General features: G+C 39.4%; 1 long non-coding RNA gene across 1 annotated transcript in view; it reads right to left on the bottom strand.

Annotated features, from left to right (window-relative positions):
• Positions 1-948: 948 nt before the first annotated feature.
• LOC119239801 (uncharacterized) overlaps positions 949-21897 on the bottom strand; it is a 116060-nt gene continuing 95111 nt past the window's right edge. The window contains exon 4 of the long non-coding RNA XR_005124002.1: positions 949-1169. This is a non-coding gene — a long non-coding RNA (uncharacterized LOC119239801). The remainder of the gene's footprint in view (positions 1170-21897) is intronic.

Genomic DNA, 21897 nt, shown 5'->3' on the forward strand with positions numbered 1-21897 from the left:
AGATCAAAAAAGTTAATTTCAAATAATGAAAAGCAGCAGAGATGTAGGCTCGACCTTATGATTCGCTTCACCTCCTTTCTCTCCCGTCCTGCCTTCCTACGTCCCTCTCTTCACACTCACGCCTTTCCTTCCTGGCACTCTTTTATTTGGTGTCTTTTCTCCTTGTCAGCGCGTTTTCTCCTCAACGGTCCACACCCATGGAACGATTCTTCACCGTGTGCCGCGTCCGGGAGTTGCTGTAGACGCAGTGTTGGCCCAAGGTGCCTCTTACAGATGCGATTGCTAAACTTCGAAGAATTCCTTACGTCAGTTAATGTCAGACCAGCATCCTGGACTCAGCCCCAGCAAGGAATTCTGCAAAATATTCCATTTCTAAGTCTTACTCTCCAGATGCGTGGTCCTTACACTAGCCCTGCACACCGCCCACAGGTGATGGCTAAACAGAGGGTGGGTGTCACGGAAGCAAAAATACAGTTTTCAAGGAACCCCGTGGACCACGGTTTTGCTCCGTTGAGGAATGTTCTCTGCACAGCCAGGGCTGCCTCCAGGGCTTGGGGTCGAGGCAACAGTGATTCTTGATCTCTGTGAAGACCCGGGGGGGAAACAGGGACTTCAGAGAAGTTCACAGAGGAGCCCCCACCACGTTTGTGAGGTGCAAGAGGGCTGCCTGCCCGTGCCCCCCGGCCAAACAGGCACTTTTAAGATGAGGGATTCAAATACCCTTTGGTCCACACATCTTCCCCGACACAGGCAGCTCCGGCTACGTCAGCTCTGGAAGCTCCAGCGCGTTCTCTGAAGTTAGGAACAGAGTCTCTCATTTCTGAGTATCTAAGTTGGTTAGAAACCAACCTCCTTCATGTCACTGGAAACGTTAAAAGTTAAGGTGATGTCTTCTTTCCTTTGTTAAGAAGAAACAGGTGCTCATGTAACTCACCTGCAGAAACGGAGGCTGCAAGGCCGGGATCAGCCGCTCAGAGCAAACACATGTTGGCTCCCTGGGCCACGGTCTCCGTTTAGCTTTGAATAACCTTTTTCATGCTTTTTCTTTCACTGAACATCGAGTTCTCTTCACAGCGGTGATTCTTTCCGTCCACAGTGTGCAGGAGAAAACAGCCACGGCACGAAGGATCATGAATGTGTTTCGGGGACTCACATGTTACATGGATGACCTGAAAGATAAAAGGAGAGGGCCAGACCCAGCAGCTGAGGCTGGGATGCTGAACAGGGACGGCATCTGCCGAGCACAGGGGCCCACGAGGAAATCTGAAATGAAGCCTGAGACCTACTTGCAAGGTGGAACTGAGGGCACTGCCTGTCACCTGATTTGGGGAGCGCGTGAGTCTCTTCAGTTCAGGCAGATACCAGGTTTCAGGCGTGAACAACTGTTTGGAGCCTCACATCAAACCTGGAGCTAAGATACGGGAGCAAGAAGGAGTTGAGGAAGTTCAGGTCCATTACTGAGTGTGTCCACCCGGCGGAGAACTGCCTGGCCATGGCATGCACATGAGTCTGAAGCTCAAAAGAATCACTTAGGCTAATGATTGACTAGAGAACTTTCAACATACTGCCGACCACCTAAGAGGGCTTCTAAATATTTTGTGCATCATAGATTCTTCACAGAAGCTGATGGAACATTCCAGAATACATAGAAAGTTTGCCTAAATATTTTTGGAATTGAAGAGTATTCTAAAAATTGTCTGTATTCTCTAGTCTATAAACTGCAGATGTCTTTACTGAGAAGAAGTAAGTGTTCATGGTAATAGGCGTAAGAAAGAAAATTCCAAAATAATTTTTTTTTGGAAAAAATCCACTCAAAATTTAATGGGTGTTTTCCTTAGAGTGAGAAATAGTGGTTGAATTATAATCTATATGAAGTAGTTATCGGGATTTTGGCAGGTCATTTTTCTAAGTCTACTAACCAACTTTAAAACTTTCTTAGGGACATGGGCTATTTCTCTTTAAATTTTTTTGACATTCTTGGATTGAAAAAAAATCACCTAATCAGCTGCAATATAATTTAGAAAGATGAAATGATTTTGATTTATGTATCCCCCACTATGGAGTATCTTGATTGCTCATGAATGAAGTAAACATTAATTTATGTTGGCATTTTAGTTACAAAATAAATCACATTCACCATTTTTGATCCAAATCACCGTGAGAGAGCCATGCACCATGCATTCCTCATGCGATAGTCAGTCAGTAATAATATTTCATCTTAGATCGCCAACCTCTTATATAATTATATAATCTTGCAAAATGCAAAATAAGCCCAATGGAAAACATTTACAAAATATGTAGCATCCAATTCAAGGAACATATTCAACTTTGTCAGAGTATTATTAAACTAGGCCAGGTAGGGATTCCAAAGAAAACACATTTTATAGTTATAGACAATTGAAATGTCCTCCCATATTGAAAACAGCATATCCATAGTCTAGTTTGAAATAAAGTTTCAATAAATACTGATGGTTTTATTCAAGTCAATTTCACATTCACTCTCTGCCCAGGGATTGTCAATTTTTTTTTTTTTCTGTAAAAGGCCAGATCATGAATATCTTCTTCTGTACTATGGACTGTCCTGCCTGTGTCATGGTAGAGTGAGATTAGAGAACTGACTATACGTGAATCAGGGATTATGGCTGCTTTCCATTAAAATTAACAACTCGCTAGTTGGATTTGTCCAACAGGAACTCTTTCTAGAGGATACAAAATGGGTCAGATATAGTAAAAATTTCCCCAATGAGAATCAATGGAAATACCGGCTGTGTGTCCACACTGCCTAAGTCAGTCATCGCCAGGCTAGTGACATGTAGTGTGACATGAAGGGAAGAGGCTGAGCAGGAAGCCTGGAGCTCTCCCCCACAATCACCACATCCCTTCACCACAAAGTGGCGGTTTTAGAAAAGCAGCAGGAAAACTCAGAAGCAACAGTGAAGTACTGGGGGAGAATACTAGACCAGGCAGGGATTCCAAGGAAATGGTGGGGGTCTGCCCCCCGCTATTATAATCCTCAGCTTGCATCAGAAGATATTTATGACAGGTTTCCTATAAATTACAGAGACAAACCATAAAAATTACATATCTACAGCTCTGTGTGGTGATAGAGATTAACAATAGACACAGCACAGCCTAGAGACAATAATTGATTATTAACACTGAGAGACTGAAAGCTAGAGATAATGATCTTGAAGATATTCTGGAAGAGGGAAGCTGTTTTCCAAATGAACTATTTGTTCTGAAACTATTTTCCTCCATTTGAATTTTAGGGAACATGTCAAAGGCAGTCACATAAAATAAGAGACCTCACAGCATGAAATACTGTTTTTGTGAGGCCTAAGATTGCAATTTCTAAGCAGACACATTCTGTGCCTACGAAAAAATAAGCACCAGGCTACTTAAGGGAGATTAAATTGTGCGGTTATTACTTGCAAATATAGAAAAGGTCTCATAGGTTCATTTTTTTCAGACACTAAAATTGAAAATGATGGAGTCTAATTTTGGTATGGGTGGTTGTTTTAAGAATAAATATTTCTTTAACCTGACCCATTCCAACCTCCTGACAGATAATTTCTGAAGCAAATCCAAATCTGTCAAAAAAAAAACAGTATTTATCTACACTGATGTCAGCTTTGGCAAGTACAAATTGTCTAAACATTAGGCACAGAATTCATGAGCTTGAATCTTTTCTTATCCACAAACCATTAAGGTAATGACTAGAAAGTAAGGTGAGTGGTTAATTCTTTGTGCATTTATCATGCCTTGGTGAGCATGTTGGAAGTATTTTAAGGTGCATTGTTTCTAATGCTAGTTGAAAACCTACCAAAGTCCTTTTATTTTATTTTTTCTTTTTAAGTGCAGAAGCTTAGTGTGGGGAGAAGTAAAACTTTAAAGTAACATATCAAAAAGACACAAGAAATCTGGGTCTACAAAGGGTTGTCAGAGAGTTGTATGTGCAACCAGACTTTTATACAGTAGCACTTGAACCTGCCCGCGTTGAGAGAGCAAACCTTGCTTTATTGTATGTACACTTACTTATTCTCAGGATACTCTGGTTTCAGTTGTTTATTACTAAACTACTTCTAATATGCGTGATTTAGGGATTTCTTGCCTGAAAGGAATCATGCAAAATAAGTTTGCGGCAATGCACTATCTAATTTAGCATCTACTGAGAAAGACAGTCTTCATTTTCCCTAGAATTTTCATTAATATGAATCACTTGAGAACTCAATTGGGATGAACATAACAATGTCATTTTGCTTATTTTACTTCAATTCATTCAATCATATTTCCTCAATCACAAAACATTACAGGAATTCTCTCCTTAAAACATTTGGAACATTCTCAGAATGAGAGATCACTTGCAATTTTGCCTGTGTGAGACCTCAGACTTTCCTCGTTGATGAATTAGTATTTGTGAAGCCAGAGTAAAAGGGCTTTCAGAAGAACATCTGTTGGGTTGAAAAGAGTTGGTGTTGGGGCCTCCCTGGTGGCCTAAGGGTTAAGCCTGAGCTATCACTGCTATGGCCTGAGTTCCAGCCCCAGCCAGGGAGCTACCCACATGGCGCAGCAGACCTCTCCTCTCCCCCGCTGCTCCCCTCAGCAGTGGATTTCAGTGGATCCGACTGTTCTGCTCCCCACTCTGTCTCTGGTAAATCCTCTTACTCCTTGCACCTATGGCCTATATCCCAGTTCTTCTACCTGTAAATAAATAAACAAATCTTTAAAAAACTGGTTTACAAAAATAGAAGAGTTAGTGTCATTTCCAACATTAAATATGCATCCATGCCTTCTTGATATCCCTCTTGTTTCCTTCTGAATTAGGAATTCCTGACCATGTTTGCACAATTTCTAAAATTTTTACCAATTCTTCAAGATGATACTTGATAGTGATACTTAACAGATAGGCCACTTACATCCATGACATTTAGCTGAGTTTTTCTCAAGGCACCCACAGAGAGTGTTAATCATCCCTCCTTATGCTAGATCCCCTTATTCATACCTTTATGTTATATGAGATCATAGTTATTCTTCAGATCTTGGTCTTACATTTGGTATTTCCCCTCAAGTTGATAGAGTTATATAGAATTTTCTTTTTCTAGTAGCTACAACAGTGCCTAGAGAGCAGGGGATGAAGAAGAGGGTGTAAATTTTTTTTATCATTATTGTTATTATAGTTTATCTCTTCCTTCCTTACTTCATGCAGAATAGCTGCCTTTAGTTCAAAGACGTTCCTTCCGCAACAGGTACCTCTCCTCTTTAGTCTGAGTGACTGTTATATTCTGTGGCACAGAAGGAAAAAAGGTTGTTTCATAAGTAATTTTCCTCTTGTTTTCATATAGTGAAATATTTTCTTATAAACTGAAAATATATTAACAACAATATTAACAGTTTCTCTTATACACCATTCCATATACGTTGTATACACTGGCACCTAAGATCTGTTGAATGGAGGCAGAATCTATTTCCACGTTCCTAATAAGATGGATCAGAGCGCTTACATTAAATTGACTCAAAACATTTACAACTGTTGTGTAAATCCCACTTGACAACTCCAGAGATTTTTATTTTATTATTATCATTTTTTTATTATTGCCATGTTTATAACAGCTTAGTCCAAATAAACAATGAAAATTACAACCTAAAGGCAAATTGTCACTTGTTTTCTTGATTCACTGGTTTTCTGTTGAGATGACAATTCTTATTTAAGATTAACAAATATACTAAGAATTTCTTTGGGAATTACAGAGAATGATATTTGATAATACTAAGAAAATGTATTTGATTCAAATAAGCACATTTTATGCTAGTATTAAAACTATTCATATATCTTAAAAATCTGGAATTCCACACAAAAAGGGATTCTAATTTGATTTTTAAAATTAAATAATGTCTGGCTAGAGCATATTTTTGAGGGACAATTGGCTGGTTTGTTCATCCTGTTATCGGCTCTTAAGTCCTTTTATTCAGGGAGTCATTTCCTCGTGATTACAGAGTCTCCAACATTTGCAGAGACACAGGGAATTCAGAACCCAAAGACAAGCCTGGGCCCTCGGTTTCGCTCCCCTTGTCTCTCCTCCCAAGTGTCCTTTGAGTTTCAGTTTCTGAGAACAATACACCTGCTCATCTGTTGTTGAGTAACCCCTTTTGCCTCAATTACCGCAGGGCTACTTGGGACAACGAAGACAGAATAAGTCACGAATTAGAAGAGCTATCTGCAAAGTTAGCTGTGGCGCCAGGTGCAGGGCAATAAAGACCTTCACTGGGTCCTGGGTTCTCAAGCAAAAGAATTTCCCCATGGGGAAAGATCAGGGCGTGTTTCTGGGTGTGGGGGTGGGGCGCCAGCAAGTCAGCCGGAGCCTGGGAGGGATGGATGGAGCCAAAAATAAGACTATGCAAGCACAATCCTGAAAAACAAGAGAATGCAACTTAGGACTAAAGCAACAGGACCCTAAAACTAAAGGAATTGACAGACTAGGGGGAAATGAGTTTAGGAAGCATGTTGCATCCGACATCTATAATCTGGAGCCAATGACTTAATTCTCTTTTTTTTTTTTAAAGATTTATTTATTTATGCATACAAGAGCTGGGGTACAGGCCAGAGGTATGGGGGGTGAGAGGACTCACCATAGACAGAGTGGGGAGCAGAACAGACAGACTGACTGAAATCCACTGCTGAGGGGAGCAGCAGAGACAGGAGAGGTCTGCTGCGCCCTGTGGGTAGCTCCCTGGCTGGGATGGAGCTCGTGCTGCAGAGGCTGGTGATAGCTTGACAATGCTGTCTTTAACCCCTGCACCACCAGGGAGGCCCCAAATGACTTAATTTTCGATGATGAATTCCTCTATATGAAAAACCACATTGTTAAGAAGATTAAAGATGATGATTACATAAAACCGCTGGTGGAAAATCCATGTTTTATAGGAGATAGTTTCCCCAAGACTGTGCGTTTAAGGGCGGTAAGTCTTCCTCCTTGAAAGGAGAGAAGGTCACCAGGTGTATGGATCACCTGTCTTACGTCCTTCCTCACCCCCTCTTTCTCTGCTCTGTCTTCTGCTTTTGTCATTTTATGATTTTGAAATCAAAGACTCAACCCTAATCCTTTCTGAGCTATTATTTAGAAGCTATTTTTAGCAGCGTAATGAACAATAGGCAACTTCTGATCCCTGCTTTTAAGCAGTAATGTACCTGCTGGTAAGTATTTGTGGATGTTCCAAGGCATTTCTTTGAATGGAAAAGAAACACTACATATTCATCCTTTTCCATCTAAATAAAAAGATAGACCCGTGTGTCACATTTATTTCATATAATCAATGTATCAGTGCTTTTCTCTTCTCCTGGATACTTAAATTTTCTTTCAGGACATTTGTTTGAAAACAACCTTCAGTGAGATAGGAGGAAAAAATTTAAAATGAACTTTGCAGCATATTGAGAGCCTGAATTAGATCGAAAAGCTGCATGAAACATTTCACATATAAAAATAGATCCCCTTTTCATTTAAAGAGACATATTTTGCCCTTGAATAATCTTGAGGACTTCAATGGAACAAAAGTGTACAAGAAAACCAATTTTGGCCTCCCAAAATAGATTTATTGAATAGCCTCCAACTTACCATTTTATAGAAGTCCAGTTTTAGAAGATGCATATTTTAAAGAATGGTAGTCTTCAAAATACTAATTCTTTGTGTCCTACCTGGGATGTTTATACATATATTGATGGGGAAGAAGCCTGAGAAATTCATACCTGATAAACTGGGGATAATTTATTTAATCCAGCAATCCAATCTTATTTTGTTCTGTATTTATTATGTTGTTTTTAGGCCACAAAATGTCTAATAAATGACGATCATGCCTAGTTTTTGAGGCTAAATAATGCTTATGCCACTGAACATTGCTCAAGATTATTTTAAGGAATGTTTGGTGTATTTTGAGAGTATCAATCTAGGTTCATGAATAATCAAGGTCTTTGTATTTTTCCATAATATATGCTATTGAAGAGTGGAGAAAAGTGATTTTGGTTAAACAGAGATAAGATCAATAATTCATGAACATCTGTATAGCGTGATTCCTAAATGATTTTCATGTCATGAAAACATTGATGTTAAACCATAATAAACTATGTTAATTGTACCACATTATAAGAGTTTTATCAAGCTAAAAATGCTCTAACCTGCCTTTATTTGAAATTTACACTTAATCGCTAATCTAAAAGGCATTTTCTCTCCTACATCTGCTATTTCATTTAAAACAAATATAAGGTATACAGCACAATATTTGTCAAGATAACCATGGCATCATAATAGTATAAAATAAATTATTAAGGGGTTATCATTTATGCAAAAGGATTTTGTAATACATACACACATAAGCAGAGTAAATAAAACACACTGGTTTTAAACAAAGACTTTTCACTTAGCTTAGTGTAGCTTGGCAGGCTGGTTTTTCCCACCCTAACCCTTGGCAAACTGCTCTCTCAGTTCATTTCTTCAATTGTAACATGAGTTTAGTAATAATTACCATGTGTGGATTTTCAGAAGAAAGATGTCTGAATTTCTTTTTTTCTTTCTTTATTTTTTTTGTTGCTGAGAAGATCTGGGGTGTAAAACAGAGGTGCAGGGGGTGAGAAGATTCACCTGAGACAGAGTGGGGAGCAGAACAGGTGGATCTACTGAAATCCACTGCTGAGGGGAGCAGCAGGGAGACAGGAGGGGTCTGCTGTGCCCTGTGGTTCAGCCCCTGGCTGGAGATCGAACTCAGGTCATAGCAATGATAGTGCTCAGACTCAACCCCTAGGACACTCAACCCCTAGGACAAAAGTTGAGTGTTCAAAATAAAAATTGCATAGTGTTGGCTTTAGATGGTCTCCACAACTCATATGATAGACGTTTCCTGTAGTCTTAACTTAGTTCCGTGGCGAGATGGGTGGTATTTGTTAACACAACAGATGCTAGTGAAGGCACAGGCTGTCCACAGAGGTATTTGTGCAGATCGAAATGTCAACATGACTATGTCAATAGACTTTACTTTCATTATTCCAGTGAGAAATGCATGTATGAAGACAACTGGGAAATTATTAATAAACTGTAAAACTCTTGGTATCTAATGATATATTTTTGTGTATTACCAATATTATTGTACTGAGTCAACAGAGTGGACTGCTGCAAGCAAATAATCTAAATCTTTGGATAGTCATGAGAGCTTTGATCTGGAAAGGGGATTTAATTTTCTGCCTATTTTCATCACCTATAAAATAAGTATAATAACTGAACATACCTCATAGGGTTATTTTGGACATTTAAAAAACTAATCTACAAAAACATGTATGTTAGCCTTATGCAAATTATCATGTTAACTTATTAAGTATAACAAGGGTTGAATAATGATAACAAGCATTATCATTTTCTTTGCTTAATTATATATAATGCTATAAATTATATATGTAAATGTATAATACATTCATTTGTAAATATGTAATATAATTGTAATTTATAATTCCAAAATATAAATATGTAATTGCATATATTATGTAAATATATAATTTATTTTGCACTTCAGCCTCTTCTACTTAGATTAATCTTCATCTTGTTGTCTCAAAGAAGAGAGGTAGAGAATTGAAACTAAATCAGTTTAATGTCAGCTTCTAATCTAAAACCTACATTAGGCAATTGCACACTAACTCAAGGATCTATCTTAATTCCCTTTTCTTCCTCTTCTTAGGAAAATAACTGTCTCTCAATGAGAGACGTGGAGGAATTATTAGCACAGGTTGCTCCTGGAATCTGAGATCAGGCAGACTCTGTGTATAGTGTACAGAGCAAGTGGGGAACTGATAATTAGGAATAATCTACCTGTGTCCCCACCTCATCTCAGCACCCGTGAAAGGGGCTTCTAAGTCCTATGTGCAGTTTCAGGCAGATCGGCGCAGCAGGCGGTCTGGGTCAGTAGCCACCTTTCTGCACTTAATTAAGTGTGGGGTGGAGGCTTCCAGGGCTACCGAGCTCCTGAGCGTGATCATTTCAAAGACTCACCTGCCAAGACCAGACAGAAAGCAGGAATGGTAATAACGTTTCAAGCGACTGAGAAAAAAATTCTAAATTTCTTTTGTTCACTAAAAATCAAGATTGTATTTTCAATCATGCATAGAATGGATCTTCACGATCAAATGTAGATTCAGACAAATAAAATTGTATTTTTCGCATCTGATTTTACCTGTCTTCATCTAGGATTTCACATAGTCTTCAGCTGTTGCTCCTTCGATCCTGCTGTGTCATGATCTAAAGCATTCCTTTGCCTACTTTCATTTTTGGACCTTATGTTTCTATGTCCTCTGCCTTTTGTCCCTCTTTAGTAGCCTATGTTCTTCAACCACATCAGGAAGTGGCTCTAACCAGCATCACACATCGCACAGTGAAGGTGAGCAAGAAACATTGTCAGCTACACCTCCACCGTGGACTACCCACAGATTAAAATCACATGGGGATACTCAGAAATTGACTGACTGGCAAAGAACATCCTAAATAAAAGGGAACTCAAAATTAAGACTATGATGCAAAAAGAAAAACAACTAGAATTAGAGTTTCAGACGGGTCTTCTTTTGTCCATGAGTCATAGGGTGATGGATGGTGCTATTAGGAATTATTTCGAAGATTAAATAATCTTCCTGAAGTTCTCTGCTGGATAACTAGTTATGCAAGCGTCATTAGTTGTGATCTAATTTTATTGCTCCATGACTATTTGATTGTGTGAAATCTTAGATGAAATTATGTTTATACACTCATTCAAAGAGCTACATGCACCCTCATGCTCAGCGCCGTCCTATTTATAACAGCCCAAATGGCTACAGAAGATGTGGTGTATTCACAATGGAATGCTACTTGGCCATAAAAAAAGATGAAATCCTGCCATTGACAACAGCATGGATGGACCTAGAGGGGTGATAAGTAGTGAAACGAGCCAGACGGAGGATGACAGTCACCATATGGTTCCACTCAAGTGTGGTACACAGACAAACCCAACAGACAGATGCACTAAGGGAAACAAATATAAACTTTTTGACTATAAGACCAAGGAGCGATTACCAGCAGGGAAGCAGGAAAAGGGTGGATAACTCAGGAAAAAGGCAGCAGTGAAGGTTAGAACTTGACCACTGGGTCAATTTAATGGAGTCTGTGAATCTGTTGATTCGCAATCAAGCATACCTGAAACTTACATAATGTTATAATGCAGTGTGGCAGCAGTGACAACTATTTATGAAATAATACATATCATATTAATATCTCTCTCTATATATATCTATATATTTATATATATATATATGAAGACAGGTTGTGGAAGCAATTATGTAAGAATGAAAAGTATATGTAGAAACTGAGATGTTTAAAGCCCATATGGAAAGGAGCTTAAAATCAAGTCCTGAAAACAGCAGGAGCTGAACAGGAGTGGGGCAGGGCTGGCGTCTCCGTGAAGACAGAAGAGCGAGGTTCCCGGGCAGTGCCGGCAGCTGCGGACACGTGACCCCAGTGTAGCCAGGACTGAGTCAAGAAAAATGTCACAACCTCTCATCTTCATTTACAGAGACTTGTAGCTTAGGCATCTAATGACGTGCAGAATCCCAAACGGTAGATCAGGTAACAATGTTTAAGCAGAGGATTTTTAAAATTTAATTTGGGGTTTGTCCTGCTAAGATGGTGACAGAGGGAAAATAAATGCAAACTGAAGTGAGCAGCCTGGGCCTGACCCACTAAGCTTGATTTGAGGCAATGCATTTTCATCATGTAGTGAATTCCTCTGAAGTAAGATTTCTGTATTTTGTGTGAAATATGTATATTTAGGCTAATAATTCATGTACCCTTCTACATTGTAATGTCAAATAAAAATTCTATTACACTTTTAAAATCTGCAAATTCATTGAGATAGATATTAAAATATAATTTACTACATCCTCGATTCAAACCCATCTGAGGTACAGAACACTGTATGAAACTTTCTTTTGGTGTTGAGCGTAGGCTCTCCCATGGCCTTTAAAAATACATGTAAAAATTAAGAAATCTCAATTTTTGTAAATGTAACCTACGTGAGACATGCAGCAAGGTGACTTGTAAATAGTCTGTGTTAGACAAATGAAGAATCCCTGTGAAAAGGCTGCAGAAAGAAAGGGAGCGAGGGAGGGAGAGAAGGGGGCCAGCAGACTCGTATATTTTGGCATCAAGCATCTGCTCACGATACCATAAACACAAATGACTTTGCTTATTGCTCTCCAAATTGCTTACCTTTAAAGCAGTGTTCATTACGCACATAGGTTCCCCTAGCCCAGCTCCCAAACAAAGAGCAGCACAAAACCAAATAAACTAAACCTTATTTAGGAAAAGAATATGATTATTTAAGTTACCTGCCCATTCACCTTCTACAGTTAATGAGGATACATACACTCATAAGGTAACAGGAAGCTACAGATACAATTAAAAAAATTTCAGACAAGTAGAGTGGCGGAGAGAGAGTGGAGAACCTGAAGGAGACGATGCTCGTCAGCACTGAACAGCCCATCTTACAGAATGCTCTAATGTAGGGTTACTGCAATCAAAAACAAGCAAACACACATATACAATTATGGGTGCTCTTCCAGTTTTTTAGGACAAAGAGGAGAGCAGAGAAAATTAAAAGGCAGAGAAACCCCCTACCCCAGGCCCACCCAGCAGTGTGTGCAAGTCTGGTTCTCAGCAGACTTGCCGTCGTAAGCACTGTGGGTCAATTTGAAGGTCAAAGTCACCACGACCAACAGGAAGGAAAGATAAGGATGCAAACACGGGAACACAAGCAGCCACGGAAACATCAATGTTCAACCACTGGTTGGTCAGGAAGATGAAGCCTTTTCAAGGGGCTTAATGCCCTTTGCTCCATGTAAGGTCAGAGCGAGAAGATAGCCATCTCTGATCCCTGGAGAGACCCTCCCCAGACACAGGACTTTGCTCTTGGAACTCACAGCCTCCAGAGCTGCAAGATACTTTTTTTTTTAAAATTTATTTTTTATTTATACAATAGCTGGGGTACTGGAGTGTGAGAGGATTCACCAGAGACAGAGTGGGGAACAGAACAGGCAGATCGACTGAAATCCACTGCTGAGGGGAGCAGTGGGCGAGACAGGAGAGGTCTGCTGCGCCATGTGGAAATCTCCCTGGGAGGCCGGGAATCAAACCCCTGCTGCAGAGGCTGCGGACAGCTTCACAGAGCTGTGCTCAACCTGCGTCACTGGGGAGGCCCAAGATACGTTGCTTTTAAATGAGTCTGCTTTTGTTGTTTTTGTTACAACAGTCCTCCCCAGGGACTAACACATCTGGAATCCTTGCACCCTGATTTTGGCTTCTAAACACCTTTCAGATGAAAACAGCTGGGATGTTTTGGGGAAAAAAAAAAGTAATTTCAAGACAGGTGCAGGAGAACTGCCAAGGTGAGCTGGAAACATCTTGTGTCATGAATGAAAGGAGGGCGCAGAAATCGAAGGACATGTGACAGGAACATGGCATCCCACAGAAGGACCTTGTGGGGCCTCAGCACCGCACAGCTTCCTCACTGGGCCACCTGGCTTTCTCGCTCCTCTAACTACTTTCAACAAGCCTCCTAGGACCACACCCATCATCTTTGCTGCTGGATCTCTGAGGCAAGGTCACACTTCTCAGGTGGCTCAAACCCAAAATATTTGGGGATACTGAGTTAACGGAGAAGAAACCAGGCATCTGTGTCAAGCCAATAAAGGGGGTGCATCTGTTCCCCCTCCTGTACATCATGTGCAGCCAAAGACAGGACATCAGCCATCCGTCCCCACTGACACGACTTATTTTTCTTGGAACTCCACTCCTGGTAGGTTCTAGAGAAAGGGGCATGGCCAATTTTATGAAAAGAGCTCTAACTCCATAAATTCTGCAAATGGCCTTCTGAATTACAAGAACGCAATAAAATTATTGTTAATTAAGGGTTCATTAATTATTAAGGTATTCACATGTCAATTTTAGAAATGAAACATATGTAACAGTGACATATGATTAACTCTGTAATTTTCTGATTCAGCATTTAGTTTCTGGAGAAGAGACAACTATATGGCCAAAAGCTTTATTAGTTGGCATTCTGTCAGAATAGTAAATGAAGAAAGAAAGAAGTCGACTAATAAATTATGCCATTTATATCACATCAGGGAGAATTCCTTATTAGTTGCTTTTAAATTCCCCCATTTTAGTCAACTCTGTGAAAACCTATTACAGCAGCTCTTGCTTTACCTCTCTGGTCCCTTCACAGACCCCAATACAGAGTCTTACGCCAAAGAATATATAAAATATTACATAACGATCCTTCCTACATGTAAAGCACTGCAATGGAAAAGTGATTTAAAACTGGGAAATTTTCTAAAGTTGCATCATTGATGTAGTTACTGAATGAAGGTAAAAGAACATTCGTAAGGGTAATGTAGTTAAGGCATACTATAAAATAGCTAAATACAATATATATCGGACTGTTCAGTTCAAACAGATTATTTGTACACAATTTGTATTTTTTTAAGATTTATAGAAAAGACTGAATTATTGGATTTTTCTATGATCAATAAATTGACACTGCCTTTGGCAGTCCCCAAGCTGATGATGCATGAAGACTATTTCCATGATCTATATCAGTATCTGAGATGCAAGGGGTGGGGGTGGCACCACACACATTTACGGTTTAAAAGTTTAAAATTAATTTCTAAACTTGTGATTTATTTCTTGCAGAATTCTATGCTGAAAACATGATTCTCTACAGAACGGTTTTATTTGTCAGAATTTTTGTCAGGATTTTAAGTGCTTTTGTTTGAATGAATAATCTACATTTTCTTTGTCTCAATCTCTAGAAAAATTATTATGAAATTAAACTGGAAAATACTTTTTAATCTAGGGAGTATGTTTTCCTCTAGAAGAAAATTTGGCTCTGCCCATGTGATCAGTTAAACATCGGTCTTCTTACGTGGAGATTATAATATAAAAAGCATCATCAATTTTTCTATTTATTAAGATAAATGATTCCTCAATGTTCAGTTAGGGGAAAAAAAGAACCTTCTACCATGATGAATCTCTACACTCTGCTCATATTTCCTGCTGCATCACAAGGAAATTTCTGCCTATGACTGAGGTATACAAAGGGCAATTGCCTAAGAGCTGCCTTTTAGTGATACAAATATCTGTTCTTTAGTACAATTAATTGTGCATATGATATTAAGAAAGTTATTTCTCTTGTGGAAAGGTCAGCTATTCAGACAGCTTTTCAGGTAACAATAATTTTGCGACTGCACTCTCTATACTAAATTTTCATTGGTATATTTCTATCAATAAAACTGGTACTAATAACCACTATCAATCGTTTTAATAACATACCTGCTCTCTGCTTAAAATGATTCCACCAACTAAACATTGGGTGGATATTTATACCAAACAGCCAGAAACCTTCAGGGATTATTATTATTTTTTTACACTCACGGGTCTTCTTCTTCTGACTACGGCTGAGCAGGCAAGCTCAGACTAACATTCCATTCCCCGAGGGTAGCTAGATCACTGGAGTAACTACTTTCGTGTTCTTAAACATCCCGGAAGGCGAGATGAGAAGTCAGAGCCTGGTTGCGGACAGGAGGCAGAGAGGACCGAGCTGGGCAGGGAAGTCTGCCCTTGAGGCCACACTAGACGATGAAACATTTTTGAATCTGAAATTACTTTTAAAAAAGACATTGATAGGACCCAGAATCAAGAAAAAATAAGCGTCATGCCGCACTAGCATTATTTCTCAACTTCATCATTTCTCAAAAAAAAAAAAAAAAAGCCAAGCAGTAGATAGATTAACACAGCTGGCAGTTGAGAGACAATCGCTCTCCATCCTGCACATCCTCTTCTGGCACCTGCACATCCAGGGTCAGAGCTCCTGGGCGGGAGGCTGAGCCCTGGCCCTGGATGCGGCCCACTCGGGGCTGAGTTTCTTCTCAGCCTGTGGTGATTCTGTGGCCAGGGCAGGCCATTTACATTTTGAACCTTTGTCCTCTCACTGGTAAAGTGAGGATAAAAATATAGGTCCAATGGACAGGATCGTTGCAAGAGTGAAAGATTAACCATCTGAACAGATTTCGTGGTGATAAAGTGGGGGTGACTTCCCGTGGGCGCCTGACCGACCAAGGAAGGCATCCCTGACACAGCTTTAATTCAACTCCTTCATGTGCTTTAGGAAAAACTTATAAAAACTTTTGTAAATTTAAAAAAGTGTATTGAAAAAATAGCTATTTCCAGAGGCAAGTGATCTGCACAAGAGAATTAGGAGGGACTTTCAGATATTGTCTTGCTACAAGAAACACATTTACAGGAATTATAAGCCTCAACGAGTCCTTGGAGGCCAGCTGCCCGGGTCAGTTCCTGATATCATGGTAAGAAGAGGCCTGGAGGAAATTTGGTGTCAGCAATTACAAACAGAATTAGACTAACCGCTATAAAGGTTTTTCTCCAAAAAGCAGTTGAGTAGACAATGCATAGTGCAATTTGTCAAAGGACCCTCTGCTTGAAGACAGGAGGGAGGCCTTCGTGTGCTCCTGCCATCCAGGGTCCGACAGAGTCTTGGGTCTTCAGGTTGAGGTAAAATGATTTGAGTTTGGAACCGGCCTCCTAGTTCTGACCCTCATCAACTTCCCTCTTCACAGACCCTGGACTCCAGAAAAACAGGTGTCTTATAGATTATTTGTATTTGCCACACACTCACATTCACCTTTCCCCATTTTCACTCACAAAATGATTTTGTACACCAACATTTTTATAAGTTGGCAATTCTCCTCAAGCATTTAAGGGCCCAATCCAAATGCCCACGGACAGATGAGTGGATTAGGAAGATGTGGCTGGTCTACACACACACTGGAATATACTCAGATGTTAAAAATAAAGATGAACTCTTGCCATTTGTGACAACGTGGATGGAACTGGAGGGATGCATGATGCTGAGTGAGATGAGTCAGAAGGAAAAAGACAACACAGGACTGTTGTGCTTCTGTGTGAAATAAAATACAGTGAAATAATACAAAGGGTCAGACAAAACCCAACCAATAATACACTCTAGAAGTCTGACGGTGGAATTAAGACCGCAAGACAGTGAGCAGAGGAAACAGAGCGGGGACCAGTGGGCCATGGTGGGGACTGGGTGCCTGGGTGGTGTGTGTGGCGACCTGCACCATAGCCCTTTGGGGACCCTCTCCTTCCACTCCACCCCATGCTCCCTGATGGCTGCTCTCATTTGATTGCACTAGTTTAACTTCTGGACATCCAGAGGGGCTAACACTCTGTACCCCAAGTAGGACTGGGGATTCTACACGACTCGTTCAATCCTGACAATTACTTTGTTTTCATTTTATTCATGAACAACTAGAAATGGTAATTTTGAAAAGATCATACCATTATTAACTGGAAGAACCTCCCATACAAGTGGAATCCATCTGACTTTAAGATAAATGTCCTTTGCAAATCATCACACCGCCTTGGGGGAACTGAAAATCTCTTAAGACATTAGCAAATAATCCTCCACTTTGCATTTTCAGAAGGAAATCCTTCTCTGCACAACCATTGGGATGAACCTGAAAGACATTATGCTAAGTGAAATAAGCCAGTCACAGAAGACAAACACTACAGGCTTCTATTTGTATGAGGAATCTCAAATAATCAAGCAAAAAGCTGAGAGTAAAATGGCGGATGCCCTGGGTTTGAGGAAAGAGATTCGGGCATTTTTCCAAAGAGTCTGAAGTTTCTGTTTTGCAAGATGACTAAGTTTTGGAAATCTGCTATACAACGTTATATCCATAGCTAGCAATACTTATGGCACACTTAAAAGTTGCGAAGAGGATTTCATGGTAAGTTTTCTTACCACAACAAAAAATAAATTAATAACTGTCAGTTTTAAAACTTGAAATTTTTACAACAAAAATGAGAGTAAATGAAGCAATACAGTTCACATCGATAAATTCAAGTCTTTCAACACAGCACAGAGAAGACTAGAGACAGGCATTTAATAATTTGGTTCTATTTGCTCATACATATTAAATCATTCTGAAGCACACTAAAAAGAATTCCAATTTCACCAACTTTTGGGGGGTAAAGATACAAATGTTTTCATATCTCAAGCTTGATTAAAACAGTAACTTGATCAAAAGGCACACAGGAGGAGGTTCTGCTTTGGGCTGAGGATTCATCTTTCCTATGGAGACTTCAAGGAAATCCCATCATGGATCACCCCTGCCACCCCAAACATTTCCACTTTCCCTTTGTCACATCCCTTATCCCCATCTGCATTATAACCCCCCAAACTGTCCTCTCAGCACCATATTTTGCTGACAATCTGAGAGCCAATCTCACTTTCTTAAGAAAACAAAAAATATGGCAGTAGCATTGGTTGACAACTCTGTATATGATTCCCAGGTACAGGATTGGTCCCTACAGATATATGTCAACACATCACACTCACCCAAGGTGAGGCCCCACAGTCCTCACCATAGGCCAATCTGCTGTCCTTGTTTTCCTGCCAACACACTACATATCACAAGGCGAGAAGATGTTGTGTGTCCTTGCATCAGGTTTTAGTCTCCAGACCATGAGTTATTACTTCAAAACCAAAGATGCCTTCAAGTCAACACCATTAGACTTTCCTATCCCCGAGCTCCACAAGAAGCTAAATCTACCAACATTTCTCACTTGTCTTCATTTTTCATTTCCTCTCATTTGTTCAAGTAGTTCACCCAGTTCACTATCTTGACTGACATCAAGGACTGTTTTTGTCCTTATTTTCGGCATGGTCTAAATTTACGTTGGTGATCGATTCAATGGCCGTCTTCTTATGTCTGTGGCATCTGTGCTTCCAGCAATCTGTTTCTTAATTCCACTTCAGGTATTGCTCATACCCTGGACATTTTCATTGTCAATTACTGTATCAACTCTCAAATGCCAACTTATTACATTCAACTCTCATCAAATCTATGATTTCTGCTCCTTGACTCCCCACATCTCCTGCACACATTTTTTTCCCTGCTTCATCAACGACTGTAGTTGTTTCCTTTGTTAACATCACATGCTTCACTTTCCTTCTTTTTAGCTTCGATTTCATGTCTCTGCACTAGCCACTTAGTCCGTACACTCTGGATTCTTTTGCACTTCAGTCCCTCTACCATCACCTTGCCCAGAAATTTTCAAACGCCAATTAAGCACACATTTTACCTCATGTGCATCCTCATGGCTGCAGATGATCATGGCTGGTAAAAACCACAGATTCCTGCTGACTGGGGTCCATTTCAACCTCAAGGATGAACTCAGTTCTATTTGGATAAAATGCTAATTTCCTGAGAAATTCTCTCTTCCGTGTTCCCAGAGGGCTAGTTCATATCTACTCATATAAAGCTTCTAGTAATAGCTTTCTCTTTTTTCCTACTATCATTGAGATATTCCCCCTACCATTGTTCCTTGCTCCCATGTCCCACCCTCATTTTGAGTAGATGAATCCATTTCTCCTCTTCTATCACTGAGAAAATAAAAAACCTACTTTTTGTCACTATTCTGTTAGTATTCTCCCCCACTGTGAGAAGGGATTAGTTTGCCTGTTAGAATGTACATATCTTACAAGTTATTTTTATTCCACATTCTGTTTTGAAATGCATTGATATTGACATCATAAGGTTGGCTTATTGATTTTAGCTAAGTACACTTTTCTGCAGAATAAATATTTACTTTTCTATACTCCTGTTGGAAGATGCTTGTATTATTTGTACTTTTTCTGCTCTTTTTTTTTTTAAATATTTATTTTATTTATACAACAGCTGGGGTACAGGTCAGATGTGTGGGAGGGTGAGAGAATTAACCAGAGACAGAGCAGGGAACAGAACAGGTGGACTGACAAAATACACTGCTGAGGGGAGCAGCGGGGAGACAGGAGAGGTCTGCTTACCACGTGAGTTGCTCCAAGGCCAGCGGGGATTGAACTAGCGTTGCAGAGGCTGAGGACAGCTTCACAGTGTGGCGCTCAACCACCTGTGCCACCAGGGAGGCCCTTTTTCTGCTATTGTTAAGAGTGCTGTCATGAGCATTCATGAAATTAACTCCTTGTTCAATTGAGGAAAATTTTCTCAGTGTGTCTTCCTAGAAAAGGAATTACTGAATACCAAAAAAACACAGGTTCTCAACATTTTCATGAAATAGTCAAATAGCTGGCTATAGTGATGGATCTTGAGGTGACACATAAATACTCAAAGAAAATAATCTGGCAAAGCAAAGCTCAACTAAATCAAACTAATGAGAATAGAGAAAATAACCCTTAAAAAAAAAGATGCTTTCATTAAAAAAATAGCTTTATCAGTTTATACTCTCAATAGCAATGCAGATGAATTCTACTGTCTGCATGTTATAGTCAATCCTGGTCAAAGAAGTAAATTACCAGGATAAATCTTGCAGACCTGACAGGTGTGTTTAATGTGGCAGTTGTTTTGGTGTTGAAAATCAAAGTAAAGATTCTGGCCTATATGTGCTCATAGTACTAAATTCTTCCCAACTTGGTGTTGTTTGACTTTGTTTTTATTTTTATTTCAGTTTTGCAGTTACAGTGCCTATGAAATTGTGGTTTTGGTTTGCATTTTATTAATTACTAATTAGATTTGCCATCTCTCAAATTTACTTAAGAGTTTTTTCATTCCTCTCCTCTCTTTCTTTTCCTCCTTCCGTCCTCCCTATCTCTCTCTTTGTCTCTGTCTGTCTGTCTGTCTCTCTCCTTCCCAACCCTAAAACATTTTCTATTGTGTTATCTGACTTCCTTTACTAACAGATTTAAACTCTGAAAATATTATGACTAAAATCTTTTTTCGCTTCTATGTATGGCAAACGTCTTCTCCTACTACATAATTTGCTTGTTACTTTATAATGATTTTATTGAAGTTCTAATATAGTCCTTATTTAATAAAGTTTATATGCCTTTTCATTTATATATAGCTTTGTCATTGTACCATTTAAGAGATTTATCTCCACCCAGATATGATAAAGACAATCTTTTACATTATCTAGTAAAGACATATTTTCTCTTTAACATTACTTATAAGAGCCACACACAAAAATTGTGTGTGTGTGTGGTGTATATGTGTGTTTGTGACATGAGAGAGTGGTGGCTGGTGTGTTAGCCAAATCTTGCCTACTCTCAGTCTAGCCTTAATGTAGTAAAATCCTGTGTAATAACTACAGCTGCATAATAAATCTTACCATTTGGTAAAGCATTACTATTCTTATCATTTTGGTATTCTTCAAACCTTTGTATCTCACTTTAAAATTGCCAGTCAAGTACCTTCATCAACTCTCTGAAAACCTTGTGGAGATTTTCACAAGCATTCGTAATGTATTTCTATGTCCATTTAGTGTAAATTGACATCTTGAGTTTTACTATTCATGAACATGGTATAGCTACAGTTACTTGAGTTGTTTTGGGGAATAACTTTCAATTGAGTTTGATAGTTTAATCCATTGATGCCTTGTATATATTTTCTTAGATAGACTTAGAAACACAGGGCATGCTGATGCTAAATTTGTTTTATTTTCTAATTCTTACTGTTGAAAACAAATACTATGATTACTAATAGAAATCTGGAGGGATGGTATTTTATTATATTTTATTCTTTATTATTTCACTACTTTTCTTTTTTTTAAGATTTATTTATCTATTTATACAAGCACTGGGTACAGTGAGAAGCACAGGAGGGTGAGAGAATTCACCAGAGCCAGAGCGGGGAGCAGAGCAGGCAGAAGGACCGAAGTACACTGCTGAGGGGAGCAGCAGGCGGCAGGAGAGGTCTGCGCGCCGTGTGGGACCCTCACCGGTGGCCGGGGATCGAACCGGCGC

Source organism: Talpa occidentalis, unplaced genomic scaffold, assembly GCF_014898055.3.
Source record: "Talpa occidentalis isolate TD23 unplaced genomic scaffold, MPIMG_talOcc4v2.1 talOcc4.12, whole genome shotgun sequence".
Taxonomy (NCBI): domain Eukaryota; kingdom Metazoa; phylum Chordata; class Mammalia; order Eulipotyphla; family Talpidae; genus Talpa; species Talpa occidentalis.